This window comes from Anastrepha obliqua, chromosome 4 (assembly GCF_027943255.1).
Source record: "Anastrepha obliqua isolate idAnaObli1 chromosome 4, idAnaObli1_1.0, whole genome shotgun sequence".
Taxonomy (NCBI): Eukaryota; Metazoa; Arthropoda; class Insecta; order Diptera; family Tephritidae; genus Anastrepha; species Anastrepha obliqua.
Window position 1 is genome coordinate 25,781,296 of NC_072895.1, and position 20,447 is coordinate 25,801,742.

The following is a 20,447-nucleotide window of genomic DNA, read 5'->3' on the forward strand; positions in this document are numbered from 1 at the left end:
TTTTATAAAATTAAAAGAGAGTTGAAAAAAACGAAAATAAATTTTTTTAAATTAAAAGAAAGTTGAGAAAAAGGAAAATACATTTTTTTAAATTAAAAGAAAGTTAAGAAAAAGGAAAATACATTGTTTTTTAATTTAAAGAAAGTTGAGAAAAAGGAAAACGAATTTTATAAAATTAAAAGAAAGTTGAAAAAAAGGAAAATAAATTTTATAAAATAAAAAGAAAGTTGAAAAAAAGGAAAATAAATATTTTTTAAATTAAAACAAAGTTGAAAAAAGAAAAATAAATTTTATAAAATTAAAAGAAAGTTGCAAAAAGGAAAATGAATTTTTTTAAATTAAAAGAAAAATGGAAAAAAGGAATATAAATTTTTTTAAATTAAAAGAAAGTCGAAAAAAAGGAAAATAATTTTTTTTTAATTAAAATAAAGTTTAAAAAAGGAAAATAAATTTTATAAAATTAAAAGAAAGTTGAAAAAAGGGAAAATAAAGTTTTTTAAATTAAAAGAAAGTTGGAAAAAAGGAAAATAAATTTTATAAAATTAAAAGAAAGTTGAAAAAAGGAAAATGAATTTTATAAAATTAAAATAAAGTTGCAAAAAGGAAAATGAATTTCATAAAATTAAAAGAAAGTTGAGAAAAAGGAAAATACATTGTTTTTTAATTTAAAGAAAGTTGAGAAAAAGGAAAACGAATTTTATAAAATTAAAAGAAAGTTGAAAAAAAGGAAAATAAATTTTATAAAATAAAAAGAAAGTTGAAAAAAAGGAAAATAAATATTTTTTAAATTAAAACAAAGTTGAAAAAAGGAAAATAAATTTTATAAAATTAAAAGAAAGTTGCAAAAAGGAAAATGAATTTTATAAAATTAAAAGAAAGTTGAATAAAGGAAAATAAATTTTATAAAATTAAAATAAAGTTGCAAAAAGGAAAATGAATTTTATAAAATTAAAAGAAAGTTGAAAAAAACGAAAATAAATTTTTTAAAATTAAAAGAAAATCGAAAAAAAGGAAAATAAATTTTTTTAAATTAAAAGAAAGTCGAAAAAAAGGAAAATAATTTTTTTTTAATTAAAATAAATTTTAAAAAAGGAAAATAAATTTTATAAAATTAAAGGAAAGTTGAAAAAAGGGAAAATAAAGTTTTTTAAATTAAAAGAAAGTTGGAAAAAAGGAAAATAAATTTTATAAAATTAAAAGAAAGTTGAAAAAAGGAAAATATAATAATATAAATTTTTTAAAATTGAAAGAAAGTTGAAAAAAAGGAAAAAAAAATTTTAAAATATTAAAAGAAAGTTGAAAAAAAGGAAAATAAATTTTATAAAATAAAAACAATTAATTAAGGGGGTAGTATGGTATTTTTTTTTTTTTTTTTAAATTATTCTATAACATCTTAAGATTATTGTGTGAAAGTTTGAAGTGCATTAGAGTAAAATTGACAAAGACACAAAGGATTAAGTATCTACCTCTCCAACCGGATTTCACGCTGCCGAAAATCTTTAAACGCGTTTTTCTCACACTTGCCTTTTTTACGGTCGGTGTCCACTGTAGATTCATATCTACTGCACCGATTCTTTTCAAATTTGGTTTTTTTGTTTCTTTACTTTATTCACGAGGTAATGACGTCGAGTTTTTTTTTTTTAAATTTTGTCATATTTTAAAACAACAAAGTTTTCAAGCTTTTTTTATGAAAAATCGGTGTTTTGACTTCAAAGCGCTTTAAAAAATTAAAAAAAAAAAAAAAAAAAAAAAATTCGACGTTGTTACCTGCGAAACTTTATTATCTGATGAAATCAATTTGGTTTTTTGATTTTAGTTGATCCAGTAATGAGTTCTGAGGGACACCGCAATAAAACTTTTTTATGAGACGTCCGCGAAGATTCGCTGCCACCAACTCATTTCTTCATAAAAATCAATGAAAATTTCACACAATATTCTTTAAATATGACTTTATAATGAAGTAATTTTAAAATTTTGAATAAATCAACTGTGTCGACAAAAAAAAATTCGAAAAATATGCTTGTTTTACACCGAATTAACCATACTACCCCCTTAAATTATGGAGGTGAATGAACGGCCGAGCTTCATACAATAACTATGTAGTTGCGGCTAAATTCGTCATGATGAGGAAGGAAAAATGGAAAACATTCTCAGACCCTCCAACAACCATAGGTAAGTATGTATGCATGTATGTATGAATGCGTGCATTTGTATTGGCTTGTGTATACGCGTATTTTTACGAAATGAATATTTGTTAAGTCATTTTATTTTCATTTTTCATTTCATTACGCTGCTTTGTTATTGGTGTTCAACGGCTTTTCACTAAAATCAAGCAAAATCTCCATTACCAGCACCACCTCACTGCAAATTGTTCAACCACTGCCTTTGGCATTTTTTGTCAGACCACCCGATCGGCCGTTTGCTTGATTTGCTGACGAAATGACAGCTTTGCATTCATACACATTTGTGTGTGTGTGTGTGTGCAAGCTGGCATAGACCCTGTAGGTATTTCGGACTAGTGAAACAAGTTCCTGATGTCCGAGTTATGAGAGTTCGGCAGTGGCAAAGTGGAAAGTGTTGCTTTTTCAACAATTAGAAAATCTTCAGGTCGACAGTTTTAATAGATAAAGTCATTAGAAATTATATTTATTACAATAGAAATAATAGTTTGCGAAATTAAGTGAAATTAAATGTCCCATACACCTTTCTAAGAAGCAACTGAGAATGCTCACAAGCAGTTTTTCTGGTCACTGTGCACTTGGAAGTTATCTGAACAGTTTAACACGATTTCTGTCGGTTCTGCGTCCTGTCCCCAGAAACACCATCACACTACACTTGATTTTCGAATGCGATACCTTATCGAGATGAAGTAGAAAGAAGCATCTCGGCCTGGTACAGCTCAGCCTCATACGCTAAGCCCAGTCCAGTAACATCTTAGGTTTATGGAAAGCAGGAACTGAGACTGGATGATGTATTTTGAGAATAGAATAGAGGGCATAATAGATCTTAAGGCCGAAGTACTAACCTTTATATATCGAAATAAAAATTAAAAAAAAAAAATTTTGACGCGTAGACTACGCGTTCGGTCTTTGGCCGAGCTCCTCCTCTTATTTGTGGTGCGCGCCTTGATGTAGTCGCGCACCAACCCATTCAACTACGGCGGCGTGCCCTTTGTATGGCAGGAAGTGCGTGACACCTAAGCGAAACAAAATCAACTGTATTTTGTAGTTACCAAACTTGCATGCATGGCGGTAAAGGTTTTTTTTAATTTGAAACTTTATGTTATATGGTTTTTGTTGTAGTGTAAATTATGCATATTTTTATAGAAAAATAACGGTGTTTCTATAATTCTCCAACGAAGTGTATATGAGAAAAAATCGTACTAGTATTAATAGTGAAATTGTGAGCAGTCAACTCTCGACTTCAGCTGTTCATTGGTAGGTTAGGTTAGGTTGGACTTGGTCAATCCTGTAGATTGCACATAGACTAGCAATTGATCCATGATCCATAGTGGTACCAAGTGTTTCTATGGAGAGTTCTAAAAAGAACTTTATATTTTGTCTTTAATACACAGTTTAGATAATTTAATTAAGGCTGCTAATTTTTAGATCTGCCACGGTTTCTAAGGCTGAAAATGATGCAGAATCTAAGCAGTTTTTTTTTGGTTTACTATATTCAATGGACCTACGGAAAGTCTAAGTGTGCCTTTGCGACAGCCACCCTACCTTACCTACTATATTCATTGTTAAGTTCATTCTTCTTCTTCTATATTCTTCTTCTTGCATAGCGTTACAACGCGGGGTGCGTCAAAGCTTCCATCAAAATGCTCCTCCAAAGCGGTCTATCTTGAGCTGTTGCTTCGTAGTTACGTATTCCCAGTTTCTTAAGATCGTGTTCCACTGCGTTTATCCACATCCACATATCACACCCATTAGCTTTCCTGTCAAGGCTTTCTTCGCGGTACAGTCAGCAGACATACGCGTCACATGACCTAGCCATCTTATGCGCTGCGCTTTAACAAAACGCACAGTTCTCTCGTTCTGAGTTAGATCGTTCAGTTCCGAGTTCAATCGGATTCTATAGGTACCATCATCTATTCTTATTGGGCCAAAGATCTTTCTTAAAATTTTTCTTTCCATGCGAGCAATCTGAGCACAATCATTAACCTTAAGAGTCCATACCTCACAACCATATGTTAGGCTTGGGCGAATAAGAGTCTTGTACATAGTGAACTTTGTAGCTTTAGACAAAAGTCGGGACTTGAACAAGTTAAGGTGGGCGTAATACGCTTTGTTGGCGGCATTGATGCGATCTCTGACGGCGGAAGTTGAATCACCGCTACATGCGAACGTAACTCCTAGGTACTTAAAATGCGGTACTGCTTCAAAAGTATAGGCTCCCACATGGAAATTCGGCATCTGGGCAGGCCGCCTCGATTTCAGCAGATATTTTGTTTTGCTCTCGTTCGCAATTTTGTTAATTTTTAAGAAAATTTCTTTTAAGTCATTCATATTTCTTGAGAGAATAGCGATGACATCTGCATAAGCACATATTTGGGTTGTTTTAGTTATCAAGGTACCACCTTTGTTGACTTCCCTTACGACAAAGTGCAGCATCAAATTGAATATGACTGTTGATAGTGATGACTTATCGTTGCTCCTGATTCAATGGAGAACGATTCTGTGAGCTTCCCTTGAATGATTATTTTTGCTTGTGTATTTGTGAGCGTTGCGCTAACGAGCCTTATTAGTTTGCCAGGTATTCCAAGAATAAGCAATATGTGCTGGATCCTATCTCTTTTAACACTGTCGAAGGCTTGTTAGAAATCAATGAACAGGCAGTGAACATCTAGCCAGTATTCATAGTGTTTTTCAAACATTTGGCTAAGCACAAAACATTGGTCGATTGTAGACTTGCCTCTACGAAATCCGCATTGGTAGTCTTCAATTATTCTTTCGGCGTATTCGTTGATTCGTTCATAGAGAACATTTGTAAAGAGCTTGTAGGCCGTGTTAAGCAGTGAGATACCACGATAATTATCGCATACTCGGTTATCACCTTTTTTGTGTACTGGGAAGATAATGCGTCCTAGCCAATCAGATGGTATGGATTCTTTTATCCATACGCCTATTATTAAATGGTGGAGGCACTTGTGTAACTCCTCACCACCTTCTTTCAGGAGTTCAGCCGCTATAGAGTCTTCGCCGCTTGCCTTTCCATTTCGAAGCTTTTTAAGAGCCACGATAATTTCGTCAAATTCTGGTGGAGGGATGATGTTTTCAGCTGTAACTATAGGCCCCCAAGGTTAATGCTCTTCTTGATGCTTATTATTTAGAAGATTGTCAAAATGTTGACACCATCTTTCTAAGATTTCTTGGACAGTTTGTAATATATCACCATTTTCAGATAAGGTCCACTCAAAAACTAGTTGCTGAGAATTTTGCAGTGAGGTAAGGAGAAACATTGCCTGGAAGGTGGTAGTGTAAGAAGGTGCAAAATTTTAAATAATTCATAGAGTTCAAGATTAAGTACGCAGATTTCCACTGGCGAAGGTGTTCCACCCTACCAAAAGCAAAACCTACTAAGGTGTTCCACACTACCAAAAAAACAAAAAAGAGATGCCGCTGGGCTCAATTTACACTCAGAGAACTTCGCCGTGTAAAATTTGCCAGCCACATCGGTGCACACGCACATAAATGGAAAAGAGTATGTACTACCTATGTTCGATTTTCCTGCAGGGTATGCATTTATATGTATGATAATACACACATTCAAATGTACAAATGTACGTAGGTATGTAAACATACAAACAAACGTGTGACATATTTTAAAAACATAAAAGAAAACAATACACAACGGACGACTTTTCGCCACCAATGACAGTTTTATTGTGTGTACGGCCTTGCCGTGTTTTTCTGCATATGCTTAAGAATGTCGAGAACGTTGTGTGGGGTAGGAGCGCGGCAAGAGGCAAAGTATTGAATATGGTAGCGAGGTGGGCGTGTAGGGTGAGCGAACAGACAATGGACTGATGAATAGGTGAGTATGGATATCTCCTTAAGACAAGTGTGACATGGCTTTGTCATGACTTGTTTTTTTTTTGTTTTTTGTTAATGTGGTTGTTTTTCTTATTTAGTTAGTATGTGTATGTATGTATGTCTGTATGTTATGTATGTAAGCATATAAGGTACTATATGCATGTGTGTTTATTATTATTCATTATTTTCAAGGATTTCGATGATTTTAAACAGTAATAACTCAACTAGCAGCTGAAACTGATAAATATTAATATTAACGAGTACACGAATACACCATCATTTAAGTGTCGCCCATTGTATGGAACATTGACACATTGCAAAAAAAAAACACAAAAAAATAAAAAGGCACAAGCACAAATGGCAATGAAGGTGAAAGTGTGAAAGGGAGGATTTTTGACAGCAATTTTAAAATTTTTAAATTGTGGCCAAATTATTGTCGCAAAAAATTGTTTTGGCAAATGGTTCGAGCGCATGCTAGAGGAAGTCTATAGTTCACTGTCACTAATTTCACAGACAACAACTAGGCTGCACCGAAGGCAATAGGCTCCAAAGGTGGTGAAATAAAGAATAGCTAAACAAAAAATGTCGTGCGTCGCTCGTTCAATGTCACTTCAGCTGGGCTCTCAGACATAACAATGAACTGAGTGCAGCAGCTGTAATTAGCGAGTCAGAATTTTGTTTACAACTACCGTTTTATGAACTAGAAAAAAAAAACTGAGAAAAATATCTACCTACATAAAAAAAGAAAGAAATAAATTAGCAGCTGAAAGCTTGCGACTATCACTCCGATCTATAAGTCTGGAAATAAGAAAGATGCTAGAAATTACAGACCTATTTCGAAACTAAGTAACTGTTCCAAACTCTTCGTAAAGGTAATCGACAGTAGTAGTAGTAGTAATTAAATACATAAAGAAAGAAATAATAAATTTGAAGCAATAAAAATATTGTCTGTCACAGCTCAAAAATTAATCAAAAATTAAACTCTGCAATAAGCAATTCTCTATAGCGTTGAGTATATAAAGCCAGTTAGTCTTTTCCAATTGTGGCCATTAAGTATCAGGTCAGTTCATAAGTTCGTGCGTTTTTTAAAGGTGATTTTAAAAATAATAAAAAAGATGTTTAAAGTATTTATTAATCAATAATATATTTTCCTTCATTATTTAAAATGTTTTCCCAACGTTTAGGCAAATTTTTATTGTAATTCCCTGCTAAAAAAATTTTTTGTCCTTGGAGCGAAAATTTGCTTCGATATCCCTTTTTATAGCTTCTTTTGAGGAGTAGTTCCTGTTACTCATATGGGATTGAAGCCCACGGAAAAGGTGATGGTGGATGCGGCATTAGCTCCCATCCGAGCCCGTTCAGCTTGCCTAATGTTTGCCTTGCGGTATGAGGTCTTGCGTTGTCGTGGTGAAACAAAACTTTGCGTCTATTCACTAAAGACGATCGATTTTTGTTAATTGCCTCATTCAGGTTTGATAGCTGATGGGAATAATAATCAGCAGGTATCGTCTGGTTTGGTACCAGAAGTTCATAATAAAGAATACCGGTCATATCCCACCAAATAGACAGGAGAATCTTCTTGGGGTGAAGGCCATCTCTAGGTTCTAGGGGTCGGTTCTGGTGTTTCATCTTTATCTAACCATTGGCGTTTGCGAACAGGATTATTGTAAAGGATCCATTTTTCATCACCAGTAACGATACGGTTCAAGAAATTTTCATTTTCAAGCCCTTGCAGCAGCTGAGAACACACATTCACTCTCTGCTGAAGGTTGGCGACGGAAAGTCTATGCGGAACCCATTTTCCCAGCTTTGAAACCTTTTCCAACTGAACCAGGTGCCTGTGAACTGTTCCAGACGATGAATTCAACCTCTGAGCTATCATATCGACTGTCAAATTTGGCTCAGCTTCCACGAGTTCGAGCAAGGCGTCGGATTTAAAGACTTCAGGACGATCAGCGCGCGGGGCATCATCCACGTCGCAGTTACCACTTCGGATTTTTGAAAACCACTTTTGCGCAGTCCTTACAGTCCTTTATTTCTGCAGTAGCAGTTGTTGCACTTTTCTCCATTTTTATAAAAAAATACAAAATATGCCTCTTATACGCGTTCGAAGATCCCATTTTATTTTTTAACAACACGTGCTTCTATCCGCGATTAAAATCACTTGCACAATATTACAAAGAAAATATAAATAGTTCCGTTATATTCCGCGAATAATTTTTTGTATACAAAAATCGTGTAAAAGTGAAATACGCACGAACTTATGGACTGACCTGATACTTCGTCGAATAAGGCATACCCCCAAGCTTGCGCTGCGTAAGTTTGTTTCGCTCTGCATACCGCTTGGAACAGCTTCCATTTTGATTTTAATGAAATGAATGGCTACGCTAAAAAATCGTTCCATGTGCAATTAGCTTTTGCTGAAGTATTTCTGGCTTCTAAGTGCTTGCCGAATGCCATTTTGGGTGTGAGAATGACACCAAGATATTTATATTCTGCCACCAATTTTATTTCTTCACTTTGGTACAACCTTTTTTCTGCCTGGAAAAGTCGTCCACCTCTTTTAAAGACCATCACCTCCGATTTATTTGGGGTTACTTCCATATTCCATTCAGCGCAGTGTTTCTCTAGGTTATTAATTATGGATTGCATGACTTTAGGGCTATCCGCCAGGAGAACAATATCATCGGCATGAAGGAGAAGACGTATATTCATGCCCTTAACCAATAGTCCACCTTCCAAATAGTCGTGCAAATCATCTACACTAATATTATAAAGAGGAAAACTTTGTTTGTTTGGTTGTAATGAATAGGCTCAAAAACTACTGGACCGATTTTAAAAATTCTTTCACCATTCGAAAGCTACATTATCCACGAGTAACATGGATTAGTTTTTATTTTGGAAATAGGGCTCGAGATATAGGTCAAAATGTGGACCCGGGTAACCTTCGGATGTGTATGTACAATATGGGTGTCAAATGGAAGCTGTTGGTGAATGCTTTAGTCCAGAGTATTTTTCATGCCGCTCCGTGACTAGGGTCTCGAGATAGAGACCAAAACGTGGACCCTAGAATGTGTTTGTACAAAATGGATATCAAATTGAAGCTGTTGGTGAATGCTTTAGTACAGAGTATTTTTCATGCCGCTCCGTGACTGGGGTCTCGAGATATAGGTCAAAACGTGGACCCGGGTAACCTTTGGTTGTGTATGTACAATATGGGTATCAAATGAAAGCTGTTGATAAGTGCTTTAATACGGGGTAATTTTCATACCTATTGATGACTAGGGTCTCGAAATATATGCCAAAACGTGGACCCGCCGTGTCTTTGACCGGAATTAAACCAAACTTACACACATTGTTAAGGAGGTATTGAAAATGGGTTTCGTAAAGTTTGGTTGTAATTCGGAGCACTGGCAACGGGTACAGCGTTCTTTTGAACCAGCCATAATGTCGCTTACTTTTTTAACGCTTGGGGCGGAACTGAACTGTCAAATTGACAGTGTGAGTTACAATGTGTCAATATTTCTTTCTGATTTGGATGCCATAAGGAAAAAACGTAAGTGCAACATGTAAAATTTTTTTGGTGTGGATTTTGGAACAGTGAATAATTTCTTACGAAATTTGAGAATTTAATGTGAAATCCGAATGAAATTATGTGTTCGCGGAAAAAAAAATTTTTTTCGTTTTTTTTTTTTTGAAAAATATAAATGGATAATGGTTTAAAAAGCGCCAATGCTTAATAAAACATATAAATTGAAACGAAAAATTCATGGATGATCAGGAAAAAAGACGATTATTTATTCATATGCGTTGATTTGAAATTTAAAAACAATCTTCTTTTTTTCTGATTTTCAATTTATATTTTAATATATTTACTCAAAAACAAATAGAAAAACAAAAAATATTGTTTATGCCAAAGCGCTTGAATAAAGAATAAAGAAATAAATAATATGAAAATCATATATTTTATGTTCTAAACCATATCTATTCTATTTTAGTGTGCCAGCGAAGGGGGCCGGGTTTGCTAGTATAGGTATAAAGTGAACAATAATGGCGACAACAGACATTCTTGTTTCACACCATTGCAGGCTTCAAAATAGTCGGATATTTCTTTTCCCAAACCGCAGATCTAGTATTCTCGTTGAAATTTTCCATCAGGTTTGTTATTTTGCTAGATATTTCCATCTGTCGAAGTTTATAACTCAACGGCCGTCTCCTCGGCACCCTGTCAAACGCCGCCTTGAAATCAACGAATATGCGTAAACTTTTTGATTTTCATGAAACTTTTGAACAATTGAATAGTTTTTGCTAAAGCCGGCATGGAATTATGTGAGCACGTTGTGTTTTTCCACCCAATTTGCAAGTCTTGCGTTAATCAATCCCATTAACACCTTTGCGTCAGAATTCATAAAAGATGTTCCCCGACAGTTACTGGCTGCATTTACATCTCCCCTTTTAAAAATTGGTAAAATTATTGTTTTTTTCATAAGTCTCATCGATGCTTCCGGTCTCAAAAATGATGTTGTATACCTTTGTTAACTCCAACAGAAAATCGACAGTAAATTACTGTTTACCATCAAAAATATAATAGACCCGAGTTAGCACGGTTTTACTTATGAGTACAGTGATCACACAATGTATTCGTACACCCTGCATAGTACGTAACAAATTTTAGCTTTGAGCAAAATGTTTGCTGTAAAAACATATTTCTTTTGGGTCACTGTACGAATGTTACATTCCTAGTGAGTTGTCGCAAACAAAATTCAAGTTATTTTAACTCACACTGAAGGGTTCCAAGGGAAGCAGGCAGACGTAGCAAAACACTGCAAAACATTTTTTCGTACACTTTCAGTTCATGATATTGTTGTTGCAAAAGTAACAGTAAAAATCGTTTGAGTTTTTACTAATATTGCTGAAAACGAAGTATAGTAAGATCGGTTTTTCTTAGTTTTTCTCGCCGATTCAGTTTCAGTTGCGCGTAATATCTCGATTGAAAGTGACAAAATGGAATGAAGTCTGGATTTACCATTAAAAACGAGTAAAACTGTTATTAAATTGTACTTGGAAACAAGTCTCTGCGCGAAATCGGCGAAAAAATTGGCAAATCGTATTCTACGGCGCAAAGTGTCATTGCTAATTAAGTTAATACTGGTAAATTGAAAGCTAATCATCATCAAGCCGGAAGGCGAAAAAAATTGACTTCACGTGCGGAACGTAACAAAGTAGTATCAGTCGCGCAAAATACAAAAATAACCTCCATGATACTATGCCGAAATATTCAAGAGTCTTTGCATAAAAAAGTAAGCTCACAAACAGTCCGTAATTGCCTGCAAAATGTTGGTTATCACAGCAGAGTGGCACGCCGCAAGCCCTAAATTTCAGATATTAACAGCAAAAAGAGATTGGAGTTCGCCGAATGGTATATAAATGAGGCAGATTCTTTTTGGGAAAACGTCATATTCAATAACAAGTCGAAATTTAATATTTTCGGATCAGATGGGCCTCCAAAAGTTTGGCGAAAATGAAACAAATCCTATTGCTACCGTTAAGCATGGGGGAGGGAATGCAGTGATTTGGGTGTACCATAGCTGCATCTGGAGTAGGAAAAATGGATTTATTGATGATAAAACGGACAGACATCAGCATTTAAATATTTTGAGGAATTATTTGCATGGAAGTGTCGTTAAACTTGGACTCAATGCTAGAGGGTTCTTGTTCCAACAAGACAATGACCGAAAATACTCATCTTATCTCGTGCAAGAATTGCTTATTTACCACTGTAAGCAGTTTAAAACTCCACCTCAATCACCGGATCAGAACCCAATTGAGTATGTCTGGGGGCTCAAGGTATTGGTAAAAAGTATGCATCGACGTTTGAAAGCAGTTATTAAAGCTAAAGGCGGCCCAACAAAGTACTAAATACTCGTTTTTGACGTGATAATGTCTTATAATTCGATTTAGCCGGCTGCACGCACGAAAAAATGTGTCGTTACCTTGCTCATTTGTCGTTACCTTGCTCATTGCCGTTACCTTGAATGAACTGCAAGCGAAAGCGCGGAACGAACGACAAAGCAAACGAAAGGCAACGTTCGACATCTTGCTCTCTCCTATTTAAGTGAGCGTATATATGTATGTATATGCGCATATGTACATATATAAATTCACGTATTTGTATTTGCATATGCCTTATTGATTAATATTAATTTGATTTACTTGAAGAATTTAAAATATAACAAAGTTTGTTAATAATACCTGTTGTTTTAATGTTATTATTATTAATTTTTTTATTATATATGAAGGAAAAAATGTATGGTAATATTTACCATATACCTTATAAGATATGTTGTATACTAATATATGTATATAAACATGCATATACATATACAATTTCGCGCAATTTTCAAAAAGAACAAATCTATATGTAAAGAAGCATAAGAGTCATAAGGACATATCAAATATACGAATCTATTCCGTACGCAAGCAAATGTAAGCTAATGTGCTTGAACTGCAAGCGAGAGCGCGGAACGAACAACAAAGCAAACAAAGCACAATCGGCCCCCGCGTTCGGCAACGTTCGACATCTGGCTCTGTCCTACTTGAGTGAGCATATATATGTATGTATACGCGCATATGTAGGTATATAAATTCACATATTTGTATTTGCATATGCCTTCTTGCTGTGTGCATGGTAATGAACCATTTCTCTGTTGAGAATAGGACGATGATAGAAAAAGTAGGAAATGAAAGGGAGTGTTTCGAGTGTAAAGTGTCTTGAAAAAGGCAAATCGATGATGGTGCCTCATAGTGTTGTTGACTTATTAACGTCTGATGCACAATCGAAATTAAAGATATCTTTCATGAATTTGATAAATGTTTCGTCATTTTTCACGCGTGTGTAAATGTAACTTGACCTATTCCATTGCAATTTCATTTACCTCCTTCTCTATATTCATACAAACTATCTATCAAACAAATAAAATTAAAATTTTTTTTTGAAAATTGCAACCATTCCATCAATATTTTCTTAAGACGTTGTCACGTTAAACTATCGACAGTAAACTGACTTTACAGACAACCTCTTTTTCTATTACATTTTTAATAAAATATTCTCTATATGGCTATGTACGAATAATATTTTTGCATAAAATTGTGTCTTATTTCGTTATTACCATAAGTTATGTAATTCCAGAAATGAATTTGGAAGATTTTGTTTATTAAATATTGAATAAAAATATGATTTTTTACGAATATATGGGGACTCAAGTCTCAGGTCGTACATATCGTACATGTGGATGTACAACGCAGTGGTTTTGCCAATTTTAACGTATGGATGGATGCCTTGTTTGGCGGGAAGCTCTTCGGAAGGGCTATAATAACACTAAACTGGGAAGGGTGCAAACGACTGCATGTATTGGCATCACCGGAGCATGTAGAACTTGTCCCTGAACGTTGTTTCGCACTTACTTCCCATTAATTTTTACGTTATTTCCACCGCGGCTCAAAGTGCAATCAGCTTAAAGGAGGCTGGTGTCTGGAGGCAATCTCTTAAGGGACATGGTGGCATTTTCGGGCAGTTAACACCGTATTTCTCTCAACTTCGTACAGATGTCTATATCCGCAAACTAGAGTTTGAGGGTCGTGCTAGGGAAATCTTTCCAAATATGCAGGATTGGATCGAGGGGGAAATCTGCACCGAAGCTTGCACCTCTGTCTTCACTGACGGTTCCAAGATGGAATCGGGAGTCGGAGCACGGGTTTTCTCTAAATCAGCCAATTTATCTATCTCCTTTTAACTGCCCAATACTGTAAGTGTTTTTCAAGCAGAAGTCTTTGCAATACTGCAGGCATGCAAAATGTTTAGGGAACGTGAGAGCGAGGGAGATATTAACACTTTTTCTCTGACGACGCCATTGTGCAGAACGAAACTAGTACACTCCTGTAAGCAGGAAATCAAGTCTCTTGTGGGTACAGTTAACATTTCTCTGATCTACATAGATTCCTAAGCATAGGAACATAAAGGGAAATTAAATTGCTAATGAGCTTTCCAGGAAGGGAATTGAATTGGTCTCAGAGATCGTTTACCCGCCATCGCACACTGGGCCAGAAAACCCGAGTGAGTGGCCAAAAATAAAAATTTTCGACTTAATTTAAACTGGAAATTTATAACATCATCTTATTTTGAGTAATTTTTTACACCAAATTATGAAGTTTCATTAGTTTTTATCAATTAGTTTTTTTTTATGTAACAGTTCAAAGTCAAAGTTTTAGTTCGATTTTTAACACTTTCAAACAATGTTTATCAATAAGTTGTTGTGAAAAATACTACTCAAGATGTTATTATCGTCTATAACTTTTCTTTATGGATATCAAAAAATAATTTATAATTGAAACCATGTGTATTTATGTTGAATAAGTTTTTTTTTTTAACATTTAATCAACAAAATCTGTTTTTTATTCATACATGACTTACTTTGAAAACAAAGTTCCCCGAAGTTCCCCTATCAAATGAGTTAAATTTTATGCCAAATTGTTCGTAAAGAAGTATTAAATAAGGTATATATGCGCCTTTTTGCGCCTTTTCATAAACATGTCTGAAATATCGATATTAGTGTGAGAGAAATCTCAAATAATTCTGACCCATTAATGTTTGAGCCAAAACTACCGAGGGAAAATCGAGCTTAATTCAGTGTTTGCATTTACTACGTCAGAGCAGCAGTAGTACCCCAAATAATGCTCTGCTCTAACTATGTAGTTAAACATTGTCAGAAATGCAGAGATTTTTGCTGAATGCTTAAAGATTGATTGCCAGTTCGTAAATAATTTGAAAATTATTTTAGTTTGCCTTTCTTGTCAGCTACCAATCAACACAGAAAAATTTGAAGAATTCTGCTTAACCACTGCAAGCTTGTATGTTACCTTGTATCCTTGGTATCCAATGCCAGCAACTCTTCATAAAATCTTGATTAATGCTGGAGAAATAATAGGACATTGTACTTTACCAGTTGGTGTATATGGAGAAGAGGCATCTGAATCGAGAAACAAAGATTACAGAAACTTCAGACTCAGGCACAGTAGACAATGTGATAGGAAAACAAACTTAGAGGATCTCTTTAATCGATTACTAGATACTTCTGATCCATTACTGTCTAGTATGAACAGGTTGTCTAGAGCTAATAACAGAAGGCGTTTACCACTTTCAGCAGAAGTTAAACAGTTACTTTTGTTAGATACTCAAAATATGGAAAATGATCATAGCAGTGCCAGTGCAAATGAAGACGAATATGAATCGGAAGATGAAACAGAGGCCGAACGCGATCATGAAATGATTGCGTCTAATGACGTTCACAAACTTCTAGATGAACTTGAACTATCAGAAGAAGAAACTTCTGATTCTGAATAAATTGAGCTTAAATGCAGATTCAAAAATTAAGTCAAATTAAAGAAAATTAAAAATTACAAAAATTACAACAAAAAAAATTAAAAATTACAAAAATTACAAAAAAAAATTAAAAATTACAAAAATTACAAAAAAAAAAATTAAAAATTACAAAAATTACAAAAAAAAAATTGGGATACTAAATCGTACTAGAATCCTCCTCGCGGTGTATCCTGGGTGTATGAGTACAGCTAATTCTAGACGTATTTTCTTTGTTCTAAACCCCTAGATTCTGAGTTTGAAATGAGAAATGTCGGATTTTTTAAAATTCATGTCCGCCATTTTGGATCCGCCACTTTGAATTTTTTAATTTTGACTTCAGATTCGCATTCATAGAGTTAAAAAACTATAATAAACGTGGTTTTAATCGGTTTTATGGCCTTTTCCTAAGAAAAAAGAGTTTTGGCCACTCACTCGGGTCTTCTGGCCCAGTGTGCATCGGCATCGCCCTGCTTGTTGTTAAAGGGGAATTGCACAACGTATCACGTAGGAAAGCGCAGAAGAGATGCAGCTCCATTTCTATATCTCGCAAAACCCTTTGGCCCCAATACAATAAACGGAGGACTCAGAAAGTCCTGGACACTCCACGCCACTTAATTTCCAAGCTCGTAGCTGTGTGCGTACCGGTTATTGCACGATCGGTACACATGCGAACAAGATAGGCTTGCCATTTAACCCCCATTGCATAAGCTGTGGGAACCATTCAGAGGAGGAGATTATTGAGCATTTTCTCTGTAAATGTCCGGGTTTGGCAGCTAGACGACTAACGTCTCTGGGTGCTCCTTTCTCTGTAACGCTAGTGCGTTAAGGTCACTGGGTGCTCCATTTTTCGACAGTGCGACATTCCTTGCGGCAGTGGGCCAACCTAAGTCCCATCAATCTTCTGCATTACATCAACAGCACAGCTCTGGCTGGCTGTAGATATCTGCCTGTTGGAGGTTTCATAATGGTATCCAAACGGCGCTTCATCGCTATTTGGGTACTTGGTACTTCAACCATTTCACCTACCTACCCATGCTTAAAGCGAATGTTGCAACTTAGACGTCATACAATAAAAGTTCATGCACACATACATGCATAGATTGTTATGTATGTATGTTATGTAAGTGCATACTTAGTACTCTTCGTCTGTTCGCTTCTTTAGCCGGTCGATTTGTCAGTTCAGTTTGTTACGCTGTTAATGTCGTCGTGCCAATCCACGCCCTGACATCATTGCCGTTGCATTGGAAAATTATGCAAATATCCACGCTGCAGTGCATAACGTAAACGCAAGCTAAAAAAAAGTGGCAGCCGTATTTGTTTTCTGTTTTGATTTAGCCTTATAATTTCGCATTGACTCGGACTGCTACTAGAAGAAAGTGTCCTTAGCTTACAACTCGACGGTATCCGATTTAAAGGTGAATTTAAAAATACGCCTTGACCGCCTGGCTACAAAAGTCGCCTATTCTTGGCGTACAATTGGCTAAATATGCAGGTGGTTGTAGTGTGCGTTATATTTATGTTTTTATAAATAGGTATTTGTGCTCCGTAGCGGCCCTTCCTGTGGCCCTACACCCTTTTATTTGAGGTTATGTAGTAAGTGGAAGGGTTTTTGATATCTTTGTCATCCAAATTGGCACATTTGCCGGCACTCGTGTTCAATGTTGAATGCACACATACATGCATATGTACATATATTTATGGCATACATAGGATTACATAAGGGCATATGGAAATATTTTACTCGTAATTTATAAAACTTTAATTTCAGCCAGAACGCGAATCAATATCAAGCACAGAATTTGCTGCATTCTCAAATGTCGTGCCAGTAGTAAGCCAGCCGTAAGGTGCTTACAAATACATGCATACATGCATGTCAAACTCTTTGTAAGCTTTTTGCAAAAACATCCTTACCGCTTCAGCAATGAGCCAAAAAGTATTACATAATAGACTTCGTCATTAATTTTGCGTTCGTCATTGTCAACGAAATGTCCTAGGGCAATAAAAGGGTATCCATGTATATAGTATGTATATATATGTATGTATGTAAGCGTACATTTGTGTAGCTGTTGTCAATGTAACTCGAAAGAGTTTATCGTTTGTTCAACAAAAGGTAAATAATCACCTGTTCTCTTTACTGTTTTAGTTTAACGTAAAGTAAAATACCCATGTATATGTGTATGTAGTTGTATTTGTAAGAAATGTATGGGCAAATACAAGGACTTCTGCAAAAATTCCCACACTGGTGCAGATTTAAGAAAACTTAAAATGATTTGGGCGAAGTTGAGTTAAATTTAGTGGTTCTGCCCATTTTGACGTCTGGTTGTCTAGTTTGGTGGGTACCTCTTCGAAAGAGCTTTTTTTTCGAGAGGAGGTCAAAATCGAAAATGTCAGAAACATCATCAAAGGAGTCACAGCATACCACTGCTGTGGGCCATCAAGCAGAAGGAGAAGAGTAAATTAAGGGGGGCCTCTACTGTAAAACTTAAAAAAAAAATCGATTTTTTACTTTTTGTTGAAACATACTCAGAAACAACTGCAGAATGTTCCATGAAAATCTTAAAAAGAAATCTTGAATAGTTTTCAAGTTATAAAAGTTTTAGCAAAGCAGGTATAAACTGAGCGCTCGAGCGGTTTACGGTCATATGCGCTTGATCAAGAGATAAGACGTTCCCTACTCCACAATCGTCGTGAGAAGAAAAAGGTTAAACGTCGCTCTGAATCCACCCACGAAGCCCGAAAAGCTCGTACAGAGGCTCTTCTTGAAGAGGATAATGAAATATTAAGAGCAGACGAAATGTTATATTGGGCAGGAATAGCTGATTAAGCTGTAAGTATGAAAAATTGTTTAAGCGTGTTTTTCTCGAAACCACGTTTTCAAAATTGCCCACATCACAGCTCCGTGAAAAATTAACATATCAAGCTCAAACTTTGATAGTATATTTTTAACAATATTTACTAGTTTTTAAAGCTATGGTGGGAAAAAATTTATTATTTATAACCCCTTTTTTAATAACAAAATGACAACAAAAAAATGTCGATTTTTTAAAAAACTTCAAAAATTTTACAAAAAAAATTTTTTTTTGCAAGTAATAGGCTTAACAACTAAAAATAATGATATATAATAAAAAAAATTTGGTTTTTTTCATTTCAGATTTTTTTTAAATGCGCGACAGTGTGGGCAGATTTCAAAAGGCGTTTCGGGGGAGCGGCTGTACAGCTGCCATTTTGAAATGAAAATAAATTTAAAAAATTTTTTTTTACAGTAGAATCCCCCCTTAAGCAGTGCGTGAACTTGGCTTTAGGACCAAGCCGACATTAAGCCATCGAAGATCATCTTAAATACTTGAAACGCCCCAGCAGTTATCCGTTATGTGCACGATTTGGCTGCCCCCTTTTCCAATCTGAACAGATTCACAGAGACTTATGGATGTCTTTTTGCTGAAATGTAGCACTGAGAGTCGTGATATAGAGTGGAACAATGAAGATACACAGAAAAGGTTATTTGCGAATTCCCGTTTCTGACACACAAGAAACAGCAGCAAAATTGGCTTGGGTGTGTCTTAATGCAAGGAAGCGAAGCGCGAACCGGACCACAAATGACGGCACTTAGACGTTAGAATCGTTGGGAAGGTTTTTAGACCATAGCTTTAGAAATTTATTCTCAAAATTCATGCGTTGGGCGTCAAATTTAATGTCCGCACCAAACTGTTTGCTCCAAAGGGATGACTCAAGAAAACTTTCTTGATATTACATTCTGTCAAAAAATATCGGGAATTTCTAATTTTTTTTGCTGGAATGTTGGTACAACTGTCCTCTATAGTATCGCAGAGTTTGAGCGAGATCTGTCAATTAACTTGTTTTTGGCATTTAATTATATGAGGCAATCGCAGGTGTGCTCTGCGATTTTCACTACGCATAAAAATATCGAATAAAGAATTTGTCTTAAATTTTGTGTTTTGAACGGGATTTCGTGTGCCGAATCGTTGAAAATGTTGCAGAAAGCCTATGGCGAGTGTCCTTAATCAAAAACGCGGGTCTATGGGCCTACGAGTGGTAGAAGACCGAGAAGTCGTGGAAGATTTGTCACGACCTGGTCGCTCATCAACATCTTCAACGGATGAAAACGGCGACAAAGTCAAGGAAATGGTGCTGGAAATCCATCATTCAAGTATGAGGAAGGTAGCTCGTGACCTTAGCGTGTCTCACGAATCAATTCGCAACATTTTGCACCATAAATTGGGCTTGAGACGCGTGGCTGCTTGACTCAGAGAGTTGGATTTCTTTCAAAAAACTCATCGGAAGAAGGTGGCTTAAGACAAGCTTGAGCAAGTGAATTCGGATCCAACGTTAATTCAGTGCATTATAACAACTGATGAGACGTGGGTATATGAGTTTGACATGCAAAATAGTCAACAGGCGGCTGAATGGCGCAATCCACATGAGCCGGAACCGCGCCAAAGTCGGTCAAAAGTGAAAGCCTGCCACTCGTTTTCTTTAATTATCACGGTGGTGTGCACTTGGAATTCATTCCAAATGGTTATACGGTAAATAAAGAATATTATTTGGAAGTTATGCGACCTTTGAGAGAGAATGTGCGTAGGAAACGGCCTATTTTGTGCAAAGAAAACTCATGGATCTTGCACCATGAAAACGCACCGTCTCACAAGGCTCATATTGTGAACACTTTTGTGACCAAAAACTCGAAAAATATCATCGAACAACCACCGTATTCACCGGATTTAGCCCCCTGTGACTTTTTCCTTTTCCCAAAGCTTAAATTGCCACCGCGCGGACGCCGCTTTGAGTCGATAGAGGCCATTAAGGAGAATTCGCTGACGGAGCTGAAGAATATCTCTTCAAACGCATTTAAAAGGTGCTTTGGTGACTGGACTAATCGTTGGCATAGGTGTATTGCTTCGAATAGAGCCTATTTTGAAGGCGACAAAATAAATTTTGATTATTATACAATTATTTTGCCTTTTATGGAACAA